The 14,256-nt window shown below is 37.2% G+C and overlaps 1 long non-coding RNA gene across 1 annotated transcript in view; it reads left to right on the top strand.

Annotated features, from left to right (window-relative positions):
• LOC111770957 (uncharacterized) overlaps positions 1-14,256 on the top strand; it is a 58,304-nt gene that overhangs the window by 1,871 nt on the left and 42,177 nt on the right. Inside the window, exon 2 of the long non-coding RNA XR_002804457.2 lies at positions 9,746-9,824. This is a non-coding gene — a long non-coding RNA (uncharacterized lncRNA). The remainder of the gene's footprint in view (positions 1-9,745; positions 9,825-14,256) is intronic.

Here is a 14,256-nt window from a genome sequence, read left to right on the forward strand (position 1 = left end):
TGTCTTGAATAACTTACTGTGTTTAACTGTCATTTACCTATATACTTAAACATTGTAAAACTGTGTTGGATATCATCCTACCAGCATTTGAAACAGTCTCTGTAGAGTACTGTTTGCTCTAGTAGGAAAACAATTTGGAAAAGCTTGAAAATAGGTAATTTCTTCCTTTTTTTGCTTGTTGTAATAATGAAAAGTGAGAGAGAGTTTAAAAAGTAAATGCTATAGACTGAAATTAAATCATAAAACACTAAAAGTATTTTCATATGTACAAATTTCAGAATCAATTACTTTGTGCATATAGCTTTTCCATGCTAACATGCGCTATTCATTAATAAAACATAGTCATTCTTCATTATAGACAAAGCAAATGTTCCATACACTGCCCTAGAGAAAGACCATTTAGAAATAAACAAGCAATGCCTAAGGAGATGTGTAATTTAGCAAAAATGACCACCCAAGCTGAGTTATCTTTTGGGGAAAGAAAATAGGAGATAAACAACCATCCTAAAGGGCATTGATTTGAAAATAAATTAAACATTTTCCCCGGAGAGGCACAGCTTAGAGATCAAGTATTTGTGGATACCCCCCAGCAGCCATTCACGACAAAAAGAACACCCAAATGACATTTGAACAAATGTGTTTTCTTTTGTAGTGGTTAGTCCATTTCTAAGTTTTTAAATTACTCATAACCCACTAAAAATCTCACTGGTCTTTTCTTACTAATCTAGAAGCATTCTTATATTTTCAGCATTTTATAATTTAATTATTTCCTTCTGTTTTCCTAATTTTTTTGTAAATTTTATTTTGAATCAGGATTTTATACTTTATTTTTATTAGCATCATTTCTTTTTGAGAGGTTAAGGGAAAGATCTGACCTTTAAGGGATTGCCTTTTCAATTAAAGTCCTTACAATATTTGTCCTGATTTAACCTTACCATGACCTTATTTCTAGAGTAAAAAAAAAAAACAAAGCTGATGATCATATTAAAACTCTGTTTTGCACTTTTTTTCATCTTATTTTGGAGATTTTCATCTGAAATTCAAATAGTCCAACATATTATTTGTAATTCACTGAAACACTGTGGTCAAGATGAACAATTAAAGGCATTCTTGTGATCACCTCTTGTTTTTTTTCCTTTCTTGCTGAGGAAGATTTACCCTGAACTAACATCTGTTGCCAATCTTACTTTTTTCTTTTGTATGTGAGCTGCCACCAGCATGGCCACTGACAATTGGTGTATGTCCGCACCCAGGAACTGAATCTGGGCCACCGAAGCAGAGTGTGCTAAACTTAACCCCAAGGCCATGGGAACTGGCCCTCCTCTTGTCATCTTAACTTCAGACTCCCTGAAGCTATAACAGATAGCCAAGCACATCAGTGGAACCCCACAACCTTCTTCAAAGACATTTATTTTTCCTTTGGTAGTCAGCAACTCCCTCTATCTTGACTTCAATTTATCATGTCAGTTGGTCTTGCTCATTGCAATGTTTGTATTTGAAGAATTACCTAAATTATCAGCTCTACTCATCAAACATCATCTATGTGAGATTCTTCTTCTTGCATTCTGTATTTAGCCTACAGGTGGTCTGTAGCTTTCTATCTTATGCTTCCAAACAGAAAGGAGGGATATGACAGACACATTTCCAAAAGGAACTGTGGATCAGTACCTCAGTTCTCAGCCACCTTTGTGGCTCTGGTCCTGCTGCCTGACCTTTATTCAAGCCAGCAGGATTGTAAGAATATTATTAAGTAAATTTAAGAATTTGGGAAGTCACAGGATAATAATAGGAATAATCTTAAGAATTTCTCTAACCAGATATCTATATTATTGAAGTTCAGGGATGTTGATCAGATACCTCTATTGGTCCCGTAAATAATATAGTTAATGTTTACTGGTTCTTAATCCATTCCAAACTCTTTTCTACATGTGGTTGAATAATTCATTTGGTACTCACAACCACACTCTGAAGTATCTGTTAATTCCATTATTACAGATGAAGAAACTGAGTCAAGAGAAGCTATGTGATTTGTGCAAGGTCACACAACTTCGTATGGCATGATTTCAACCCAGATATGGGGGCTCCAAAGCCATGGATCTAATCACTCTTCAATCTTAGCTCATCAAATTTTAATCAGTCAGGTCAGGTTGATATCTGGCAATGCTGGAGCATCTCTGATGTAAAGACTGGCAAGTGTTCTTTAGGGCCATTTTGATAGGATTTTTCTGATTAATTCATATATTAAAAGTATATAAGTACTAAAAAGAAATAAGCTATTGTGGGACTCAGATTTGGCTTCCTCAGGATGTATCTCTTTGTCATGAGAATTATTTTGGGGTAGTTACTTTTAAGAAACTACAGATAGGGGAGAAGTTCTAAAAATGAAGTAGAAGTTACCACTTGTAGGAGACATTTACATTTGTAAGGGAAATCTATTTGTAAAGGTGTGTCCCTCTCTGTACCAGGAAGATGGGGAATGACCTTATCCCTAGAAACTCTTATCAATGTGGAAGGCAAAGACTTAAATCTGCATAATAACTTTACTCATGTTTAATGTGCTTTTTCTGGTAATCTCCCATAACTGACCCCCTCCCCAACATCCTCTTTTGTCTTTAGCTGAGGGTGGTATTTAAGTCAGTGACCTCTGCCTCAATATAGGCACCCATAGCTTAGCACCACCAGCGGGAAAACATTACTACCCCCAAGCCTAAAGGGATAAGGAGGTGAAACAGTGCTAGTAGAACTCAGAGCTCGAGAGTGGAGGAGGCCCAGCCACCTAGCAGAGCTGGTGAGAAGCAGCCTCCTTGTGTCTACAGGAAGGCAACTACTCCCACCAGAGAGACATAAATCCAAAGCTGGAGCAACAAGGAAGCCATATCTCCATCTCTTTTTCCTCCAATCTCAAAGCCACAGGCAGAAATGTTGAGTTGCATAGAACTCAGGAATTAGCCTCCTGAGGCACAGAGGAACAAAGAAAAGCAGATATCAGATTGGGCTGGGGTGGGTTTGGCTCATGAATAAATGTTCCTTAAAAACTTTCTCTTACAGGTGCTTTCTTTATTGATTGTATTATACTTGTGTTTTTGTCTGAGTTACTTGATTTAACAAAACTAAATGTCATCCTGTTGTAAAATGAGGATGCAACACAGATCTCCTCTACTTCCCAGGGCTGCTTTGCAGATCAGAAAGGTCCATTTTTATCAACATTATTCAGGATCGCTCTACCAACCCTGTATCTGGAGTGAAGCATGGATGGTAGTTATATAATATGTCCTTGATGATCCAGATACTTAGACCCTCCTAGGAACTTTGTTCAGCATTGCATGAAATTATAAGCAATATATTACATGAATCCAAGGAAAGAGAAATCACTATGATCCTTAAAGAGACACATAAAATTGGCTTTGTGTATAAAAGGAGTAGAAAAAAGATTTTAAATAGGACAAGGCATCAATTTCACACGCTGGAAGAATAGCTATTATAGATTCAGAATAAGAGAAGTGGATTAAGCCATTTTAGTGTCTGAGTTAAAAAAAGAGAATATTCTGCGCTTACACTGGAAATGATGACTGACAGGGAATGGGTGAGTACTTGTATATATTGGCTGAGCATGAATTATTAAAACGAAGAATAGGAGTCTATAATTAGTGTGTAGTTTTTATATCCTGAGCTTGGCTAATTTGAACATGAGTTTGTTCTTACAGTTTGTTGATGAACCCAAAGTAGGAAAGAACACAATCAATACAATAAACTCTAACAAATTTGTAATTCCAAGATTACCTAATAACAATTGGAAGAGTTCCAATGATGGTATAAATCCTTGAATTTGTGAAGGTTGGCAATATGAGGCTGGTTAAATCGTTTAAATGTTATGTATACAGCATCAATAGAAGAAGACCAAGAATTGCTTGCAAAGCTATTCAGAAAAACTGGAGTTTAAAGGAGTGTTTTTGTAATGATCTATGGAAAATAGATGTATTCATTTGTTATGCCAATTATCCATTACAGATGCATGGATTCAATTCCAAAACAAGCACAATTTGCTTTGAACCTCTTTTTCTGAGGTCTCTCTTATTTCCTGGAATCCAAAGCCAAGGCAAGGAGGGCTGTACTTTATCTCCTTCTTAGAGTTATTATTATGGTTATTGTCAAAATTATTCTTACTGTTGCAGCATTGGGTCTCTGTAAACTTCTGTTTTTATGCTGTTATTAAAGATTATCTCTGCAATAATTATAGGAACTCTCCTCATGAGAGAATGTTTATATTCAAGATTCAGTTAGGTCTTAGATGATGTCTGCTTATATTTGTTTTGACATAAAACAGAATTTCCTGCTTTCTAAATGCTGTACATTGTCTTATAAATCTGGGACTTTCCCCCTCTTTGTCAACAAAGAGTTATGATTAGCCAGATCTCACTCTTGAACTCTCTCTTTCTAAATGACTAACATGCATTATTTCTGGGAGGAATGCTATATTCAAAAATGTTATTTGTCAATTTCCTATCATTAGCCCCACTCTGTAGAGCGCTGTTCTGCACACTGTTGGAAGCAGGACCAGGATTCTATGTGGGAATTTACAACTCTAATCTCAGATCCTCGTTCTGGGTCTACATGTGTGCTAATTCTTGGCTGGAGCTCAAGGGGCCCTGTATAATCACAAACCATCTAGAAAGCTGGAGGCCAAGGATTAAGCAAATATTAAAAGTATTTATTAATTTTTGCAGAAATGTTTTAATTTTTCTGTAATGTCAGAAAAAATTAAAAGTTACACTGTAATTAAATTTTGAAAGCAATCACAATTGTTCAGAGCAATATACTCTTATTCTAGAAATAAAAAGAAAATAGTGGTCATAATTACTTTAAAAATGAGAATCCTGTCTGTATATTTATTCCCTTCCTTATGGAAAGAGTTACATCTTTCTCCATTGCTAGTTGTATATGTAAGCAGGAAGCTTGCCAGGTTTTACATTTATGAGATTTTTTTATGTTATTTGGAAAATGAAGGTGTTTATAGTACCTGATCTCAGTGGTTCCGTTTAGGTCTAAAATTCTAAGATCCTCTCAAATTTTATGTTTATTTCCTTTAAAGACAGGTACCAATTTCTAATAAAAAGAAAGTCAAGTCATTTAATGGATATCATGTTTGACAATATTATCTAGAGTGAGGAACACTAATAACAATGCTAAAAGAACAACTAGCATAATCAAAATTTTTACCAAAAATGTATATTGAGTACCCACAGAGTACAAGGATCAACATGTAATTAAGATTTTAACACTTCATAACTTCTAATTTGTGTATTCTGTAGAGGCTTCTTCACATTTATATTCAGAGTTTTTAAATGTGTAAATGTACTTTGTAGTGTTGACTATTATTTACTATTTCAACTCTCTCTCCTCAGTGGTGCTGCAAAATACTTATAAATTCATTTAGGGAATTGATGTTGTCACTTTAGAAAATCATTAAGTGCATCCACTACATATAAACAGTGTCTGTTAGAAAGCAGTGGCTTACATACAGCTGCTCAAGGCATAAGATTAACAATCACCAGCCTAATAATTTCATATGGTTGCAAAAAATACACATAATTCTTGCCTGGATTCTGACTCTATTCTTCTCCATTCATTAAAAAAATACTTTCCCCATATTTTTCAGTTCTTATTCAGAATGAATCATTATTTTCTTGAAATTCCTTTACTTCTTGAAAGTTCTTATGTTCATTTAGGGCTCTCCTAGTTTGTTTTTTCCTTCAAATATATTTATTCCTAATTGCCTTCTTGGTCAACTATTTATATAAGCATAAGTAAGATGGACTTCAGCTTCAAAGCATTTCCTCTCCCTAATCCTTGTAAAATGAACAAAAACTAGTAAAAACTGTTAAACAAATGAAAAAACAAAACAAAGTTCCATAAACAAAATAAAATAAGGAAAGAGATATAACTTAATGAAATCATGTTCAAAACTTCAAGCCAAGGAACAAAACAAGATTCACTTAATTGAATCTTTCAAGAAAAGAAAAAGGAATTGTAGTTCCTCAAATTGCTTTTTCCCTGTGGAAGCCATTCTGGTGAAATGCTAGTATCGTGCGCAATTCCTATTAACATTTCCAAGTGTGTAGGGGAACAAACTGAGGGGGCACACTTTTCTTTTCCCACTTCTGCCTGAGGAAAAGTGGAAATCACAGCAGTCCGCACTTAACCACAGTTTCACTTTCTGTGGTTTCAGTTACCCACAGTCAATCATGGTCTGAAAATATTAAATAAAAAATTCCAGAAATAGCAATTCCTAAGTTTTAAATTGCGTATTCTGAGTAGTATGATGAAATTCCATGCCATCCCACTCTGTCCTGTCCAGGACATGAATTATCCTTTTGTCCAGTGAATCCACACTGTGTACACTATCCACCCATTAATCTTTTAGTAGCCACATCAGTTATCAGATCAGCTGTCCTCATTTCAAATAACCTTTGTTTTACTCAATAACGGCCCCAAAGTACCATGAATCTCTTACTGTGCCTAACTTATAAATGTATGTATGTATAGGAAAAAGCATAGTATATATAGGGTTTGGTACTATCCCAGGTTTCAGGCATCCACTGGGGGTCTTGGAGTGTACTCCCTTCAGAAAGGGGAGACTACATATTGACAGCTAGAGGACGATACAACATGGTCAAGTGAACAAAGCTGTTTCTCTCCAACAAAATAAACCCTAGGCCTACATATTGGATTGAGGAAATGATTCGAAGCCCAGTGGTATCCTTCTACGTGAACAGGATACACCACTAAATTAATTGACATGAACGCTGCTCGAGGGAATTTAACAAGAGCCAAGGCATTCTAAGAAAGACTGCAGATAGCCTGAAGTTGTTATTGAACTTGAAGGATAGAGTTCTTTAGACGATCACACCAAAAAATATCAACTAAAAGCAGGAAAAATTAGCCTAATCTTCAGCTTCTTCATAGTAATAGTCCAAGTCTGAAGACAATGAAGTGCTGTCTTCAAAGCACTGAGAGAAAGAAAATATGACCCAAGCATATTATTCCCAGTCACAATATCATTCCACTACAAGCATGAAAGCACTTAGGAGGTAGGGGAAGATGAGCTTCACATTAAAACAAAAAAAGGAAAAAGAAAAATTCCTTGACAAGAATATCTAGACAATTAGAGATGAATCAAAATAATTCATCTACAGGACTAGAAGCTATCATTATTTCTGGTGAGCAATGAACCCCATTTTATATAGAAATAACAGTAATAAAATCATATTGTGCTGCCTGTTGTTTCTAGATCCCTGGCAGTTTCCTAAGGATGTTCTTCCATTAATCCTCTCAAAGCCTAATGTAGATACTATTGTTATCTGTTTTATAGGTGACAAAAATAGAAATGTAGGGGCTGGCCCCATGGCCAAGTGGTTAAGTTCCGTGTTGTGCTTCGGTGGCCCGGGGTTTCGCTGGTTCAGATCCTGGGCGTGGACATTGCACTGATTGTCAGCCCATGCTGAGGCGGTGTCCCACATAGAAGGACCAGAGGGACCTACAACTAGAATATACAACTATATACTGGGGGGCTTTGTGGAGAAGAAGAAAAAAAAAGATTGGCTACAGATGTTATCTCAGGTGCCAATCTTTAAAAAAAATAGAAATATAAAGTAACCAAAGTCACTAGTTTAAAGGCACAGGAGGAAGGAGGTAATAGCTTTGCACACAGAAAGAGGCACAAGGATGCCCAGCCTCTTCACTGTTATAACTACGACCTTCTGGTCACCCCCACAACCACGGGCATTCCAGGTTCAGGACAGACAAAGGTTATCACAAACTTGATAAAGGTTATCAGTGAAGCTATTTTGCCTTTTGATATGTTGTATTTTTTTTTCACATAATGTAGATCTCTTAGAGTGAAGAAATTGCTGGTATATTTATATTTTTATCTTTCACCTCGCCATTGTTCTCTTTGTCATAGCTGTTACATGTTCCCTGTACTCTCTTGCCATCTTATGGACCAATATTGTATTTATTATATTAATTTAATTTTCTCCACTATTGGCTTGTCAATAAAACATTTCCCTGATATTCTTTGAGTGGCTACCCTCCAGATTACAACATGGGTCCTGGGCAATGTTGCTATATTATTAGAGCATCCTATATCTTGGTACTTTTATGTTCTTCCAGACAAGTCTAAGATCCTAGAGAACTTTAACCACATTCATCTCCCTCTGTTTTCAAGACTGAATCCTCACCAACACAAGTATAATATATGCACAGAAAGGGCACAGATCATCACAACATATCACCTATACAACTTGATGAAAATCTTATAAAATGATGACTGGCCCTGTGGCCTAGTGGTTAAGTTCAGCATGCTCTATTTCAGCAGCCTGGGTTCGGACGTTCAGATCCTGGGTTTGGACCTACACCACTCATCAGCCACGCTGTGGTGGTGACCCACATATAAAGAGGAGGAAGACTGGCATAGATGTTAGCTAAGGACTAACCCTTCTCAAGCAAAAAAACATGGTTTTTCTACTTTTAAACCTTAAAAATTGAATCATGTCTTATATATACTTTTTTGTCCTTCCCTTATTGAAGAATCATTCACATATTTTTGTTTATATTTATAGCGTTTGTCATTTTCATCACCCTATAGTAGTAGTGCATTGTGTAAATAAACCACCATGCTCCAGTTATTCTTGCTGTGCTATAAACTAATGTAGAAAACAGTGGTTTAAAACAACAATCATATATGTGATATTTATGCCTATGTGTTTGTATGTATGAGATATATTTTTGTGTATATATATATCAGACAAAACCTGTAGCCATAAGCTCTTCTCTGCCTTGTTCTCTCTGTAAGGCAACTGTGGATCGATGCCTTTAAGATTCCTCGAAGCCCTATTGTCTAAAGAAAAGCATCTTGAAAGACATTCCCTGAGTATATTTTTAGGTCATTTTTCTGTCTGAAAGATTTTATGAATTACTCCCTTTAATATTTCTGAAGCCTTAACAAAGGACGTTATGGTCCTATCTGAGATTTGATCTTTGATCATTTGAGGGTATTTTGCCATGAAGAAAGACTGGAAATGAGAAAAATTTTATTTTACAACTCAATATGTGATGAATTTTCAAATTTAAACCCTTCTTTATGCCGTGTCTCTCGTCTCATATTTTATCATAGACAGTGAGATGATGGCAGATGGCACTACAAATGGTCTACCTGAACGCCTCCTTAGCTAGGTCATCCAGTTCAATGGGTCCTTTGCCTACCTTCCACAGTACTGCAGGTGACAGTGTCGCCAACAATTCCACCTCTACATAACATGAGAGCTCTTTCCTCCAACTTGCAATAACATCCTCTTCCTTTAGCTCTTTACTAACAGCCTCCTTGAGATCTTTTGGGATTTCACTGACAATTTTCTCAGGAAGCATTTAGGACCTGCTTTCTGGTCCCAACACCAATGTCTCAGGTAGTCATTTCTGGCATCACATTCTGCTCCAGCTATTGTAGCTGCATAAAAAGAACCTCTAAATGTAATGGCTTAAATCAATGGCAACCATTTATTTTGGTCACAACCATGTAAATTTGGGCAGAACTAAGCTAGGTCAGCTCATCTTGGCTTAAGCTGGTGTCAGCCAAGGCAGGTTTGATTGAGGGCTATGGGATTAATTTTAAGGCTGGCTTACTTATGTGGCTGGTGTGTTGGCACAAGCTGGCAGCTATAGGTTCATCCAAAGTGCCATTTCTCTCCAGGCTGGTCTCTCAATTGGCTGCTTGGGCTCCCTGTGTCAAGGTGCCTGGGTTCCAGGAGTGAGCATCCCAAGAAAATCAGGTAAGAACTTTCTGTTATTTCATGATTTAGCTTCAAAAGTCACATAGTGTCGCTAACAATGATCACCAGTCCACCCAGATTCAAGGGGGGAAGGGTAATACACATCTTACCTCTTGAGAATAAAATTGTCAATCTTATGTTAGGAAGAACACGTTGGTTGGGAGATCGCTGTAGTCTGCCACACACCCTTTAGCCATTTTACTATTAAAAAAACATTGCTGTATTTTCCCATTTGGAACTAACTAACACTACAATTATCATTTTAGTGCATGTCTTTTGGAGAACATATGTTTACATTTTTGTAATTGTCTAGGAGAGTAATTGCTGGATGTTAGAATATGCATATGATTAGCTTTAGAGCATACTGCCAAATAGTTTGCAAAACTGGATGTACCATTTTATACTTGCATCACCCGGGTATTTGCCCTCCTTGCAAATAGTTGCAATTGCTTAGGTTAATGATGGTTAGCAATTCTTTGCTCACTCTCCTGTTGAGGGGTGGAGTGTAATTCCCTACCTCTTAAATCAGGGCTGGGCTTGATGAATTCCTTGGCCAATAGACTACAACAGAAGTGAAGTTCTAGAACTTCCAAGGCTTGTTGGTATTAGGAAGCATTGCAGCTTCTCCTTGGGCATCTTGAAACTCCCTCATTTGGAGCTCTGAGACACCATATAAGTAGCCGGACCACCCTGAGATGACCATGCTAGAGAGGTCTGATTGACAGTATCAGTTAATCCCAGCCTTCCAGCAAACTTATTTCAGTCACATGAGTGAAGTTGTCTTGAATATTTCCTACCAGCCCAGCCACTGGACTTCCTTCAGTGCCACACAGAACACAAGAATCACCCATGTAAGCCTGCTGCTAGAATTCTTGAAACATGAGATTATGAGATAGAAAATTGAGGTATTTTAATCCACTAAGTTTTGAGGTAGTTCTTTCTGTTGCAATAGATAACTGGAAGAGTACTGTCTTTTTTTTTTAGCCATTAGGGTGCAATAGGATTGGCTTGTGTTTTTAGTTTGCGTTTCGCTGACAACTAATAGCACTGAGCAGTAACTTCCTATAGGTTTTTGTAGTCTTCTTTCAATTTATTTTTCTTCTGCCAATTTGAGTTTCTCTTTTTTTCTTGCAGGGTCCAAATGTTTTACATTAGTTTGAACACGTAAAGCTGGGGATTTTTAATATTTCCTTTAATTGTTTACTTTGTGAACTTTGTGTCAATTATCTTTTGCCCAGTATTCTTGCATAATGAACTATCCCAAACCTAATCACTTCAAATAATGAGGATATATTTCTAACAAGTGTATGGTCTGACTAGGCAAAATTTTTGGTCAAAACTGGGCTCCCTGATGTATCTGCAGTCAGCTGTGGGTCACCTAGGCAACTGTGCTGATCTTGGCTCAGCTTCCTCAAAAGTTGTGAGAAAACTGCTCTTCTCCATATGCTTTTCATATTTGCAATCCTCTTCTATTTGGTCATCTGGCTAGCTTTCTCTGGAATATTCTAATGATGACTACAGAGAAACAAGAGAGAAAGTAGAAGCACACAACATTCTTTCAAGCCCTTGTAAGAAATCTCCTAATATCCTGTTAGACAAAACAAGTGGTATGAGTCTGGGTTCAATTAGAAATGACATAGTTATTAAACAAGAGAAGTTAATATAAATAATTATGAAACTATATTAAAAGAGAAACCTATAAAAATGTAAAGATAGCTAATGGATACCCTATGGCTGTGAGAGAGTGCTCAAGGAAGGACAAAATTAGAAGTGAGTGTCCCTCTTCTAAGGCTGGAAATTGAACTTCATTAGAGAAGGTGTGGCTTCAGTCCACTTGATGACAGAGATGTACACTAGATTACTTCCACCAGAGTGAGTCCAGTCCCCTGGCAATCAGATGATAACCTTCAAATGTGCAGGTGAGCTGAGCCTGGTGGGTGGGCATGCAAAGGAATACCCATCCAGGGCAAAGGAGAACTGAGGCTGGTGGGCAGGCACAAAGAGGGTGTCACAACACTGCTCTGTGCATGAAGCCTAAAGCACATGGTTTCCACGTCAGACCTATGGAAACGACCCTCCAGTGGGCAGGTAAGCCTAGGCTGGGGAGTTTTCACAGCATGCTTCTGTGGGCATGAGGCTAGGAGCATGCAGTGTCTGCATCAGGAGAGCTTTGGAAAAAAGCCCTCCACCCTGCAGACAGACCAAGGCTCATGGGTAGTCACATAGAGGGAGTTTGGGTGCCGCCATGGCCATGAGGCCTGGACCACGCAGTATATGCATCAGGAGGACTCTGAGAAGTCACCAAGGTCAGACCAGGGCCATCAGATCACAGAGGGACCACCACTCTGGGCATGTGGCTGTGCAGAGACCCGCTAGATATCCCCATACTCGTGGCCACAAGCAGACCATGAAACAGAGGCAAGAAAAAGTAAAAATGCAGACCGCTCGAACTGAGATGAGAAGCCGTTTTCTTCCTGCATTGTCCTTCCAGTACCCTCTGCTGACAGAGCATCATGCTCATTACTAAGGAGAAATGACTAAAGTTTCTGGTCCACTATTACAGAGCAGGCACGAGGGTGAATTTAGAGCTGAAAGGCAATAAATTGATGACCAGCACAGATTGCCACATGGCAAAGCTTATACGGGTGTGGGAATATAGACTACCCCTCTTTAGTAAGAAAGAATGTAATGTCTTAAGACAAAAAACTGTACCCATAGAGCTAAAGATTCTGGGCAATCAGCACAATCAACCACAAATCAGTCCCTGGCCACAATTATTCACAAATCTTCCATGTGAAAAATATATTCAGTTTTCTCTCAGAACTCCCAAAGTTTCATTTACTTGCATCAGGTTCATGATCTAGGATCTTGGGATACACATTAAATCAATGTATGACTCCTTTTATGTGGCTCCTCATGTCCTGCAGAATTATTGAAAGAAAGAGAAGTTATCTGTTCCTCCCATCCTTAACTGTAATGGTGCAACAAGGAAAAAACAACCATGATAGAATTTCCTATTCAAGAATGGGAACAGTAGACATGTAGTAGTCACTATTTCAATAACAGTCAGAACTCTAGCTTGGAAAATGTTGACAGATACCCCAAGTTTGGAGAATGTTCTTTACTTTGGCTTTAATTACAATCCCTTGGAGTAGTTCATCAACCCATGTTTCTATACATCTTTTGTCTCTGTTATTTCAAACGTGAATCTTTCTTGGTTTTACTCATGTACTCCTTCTGAAAAGGATGTTGGAAATTTTGTGATTTTATCAACGTTTTTAATCCTCATTCCTGTCTCCAGAAAGATGTGGCAGATAGGTTTTGTTTCTTTTTGTTGTGTTGCATTTTGAACAATATAAGTCCATTTTAGTCCATGCTGGAGGAAATCTTGCCAATTAAATTCCCTTAGAAACTTTGTGTGTCTTCTATAAATGTGATTCCATTACACACTATTTACCAAAATCCACTTCTCCAATTCCTGTAGAGATGTATGTCTCTCTCCCTAGATATACTCACTTTGGGCATGACAGGCGGCTGCATCACGATGTCCTTAAGATGACAGCAATCTACACATTGTTTTAATTATCCTATACATTGCCTTAATTATCCTGTACATTGAAGTAATTAGTTCCCAGGGCTTTTACTGCTATACCCTTGGTTTGATATTCAATTCCATGCTATATTTTCCTTTGAGAATATTTTGTCATCTAGAACTTTGGAGATGATACTTTCATATCAAACTCATCAAGTTTTTTTCTTCTATACTTCCTCTAAGTTCTTCTGCTATATCTTTTCTAATTCATCTCTTTCTCATAGAAACTTTTCATATGTAGCTATTAAGCAAAAGCTGAGACTTCAATATTTAATATAGAATTTTTTTTAAAATCCAAATGTGTATTAGGCACATTTTTCTATTTTCCAATTTAAGGCAAGTGATAGTCTTATGATTGTTTCATCACTATACAACACAGGTTGCTATATTTCAAGCCTCTTATAACAATTTTCTTGTTATTTTCCAGACTTTGCTATCAGTTTGTTTTCCAACTTTTTCCATTGTTGGGTACCAAAGTCAGTTCCATATTATAGATTTTATGACAGCACCATATTTCTGTTACCAATTTCTGTATCAATTATCTGTTTTATATAATAATGTTGGATAATAAATCATTTCAAAATATAGTGAAAAAGAAAAAGAATGATTTATTATTTTTTATCTGTCTGCAAGTTGGCTGAGTGATTTTTCTGCTCTTTTTGGGGTCTATTTGTACAATCCTGGTCAGCTGCAGATTGGCTCCCTTACTCTCCTGATCTTATCTGTTCTCTTTCCCCCTGCTTGAAAGTTGTCTGATTGTGGGTTCATTGGCTCATCTATAATAGCCTTGATTTGATTAACCCATCTCTCTTCCATGTGTTTCTTTTATCCCCATATCTC

The sequence above is a fragment of the Equus caballus genome, chromosome 27 (assembly GCF_041296265.1).
Source record: "Equus caballus isolate H_3958 breed thoroughbred chromosome 27, TB-T2T, whole genome shotgun sequence".
Lineage (NCBI taxonomy): Eukaryota > Metazoa > Chordata > Mammalia > Perissodactyla > Equidae > Equus > Equus caballus.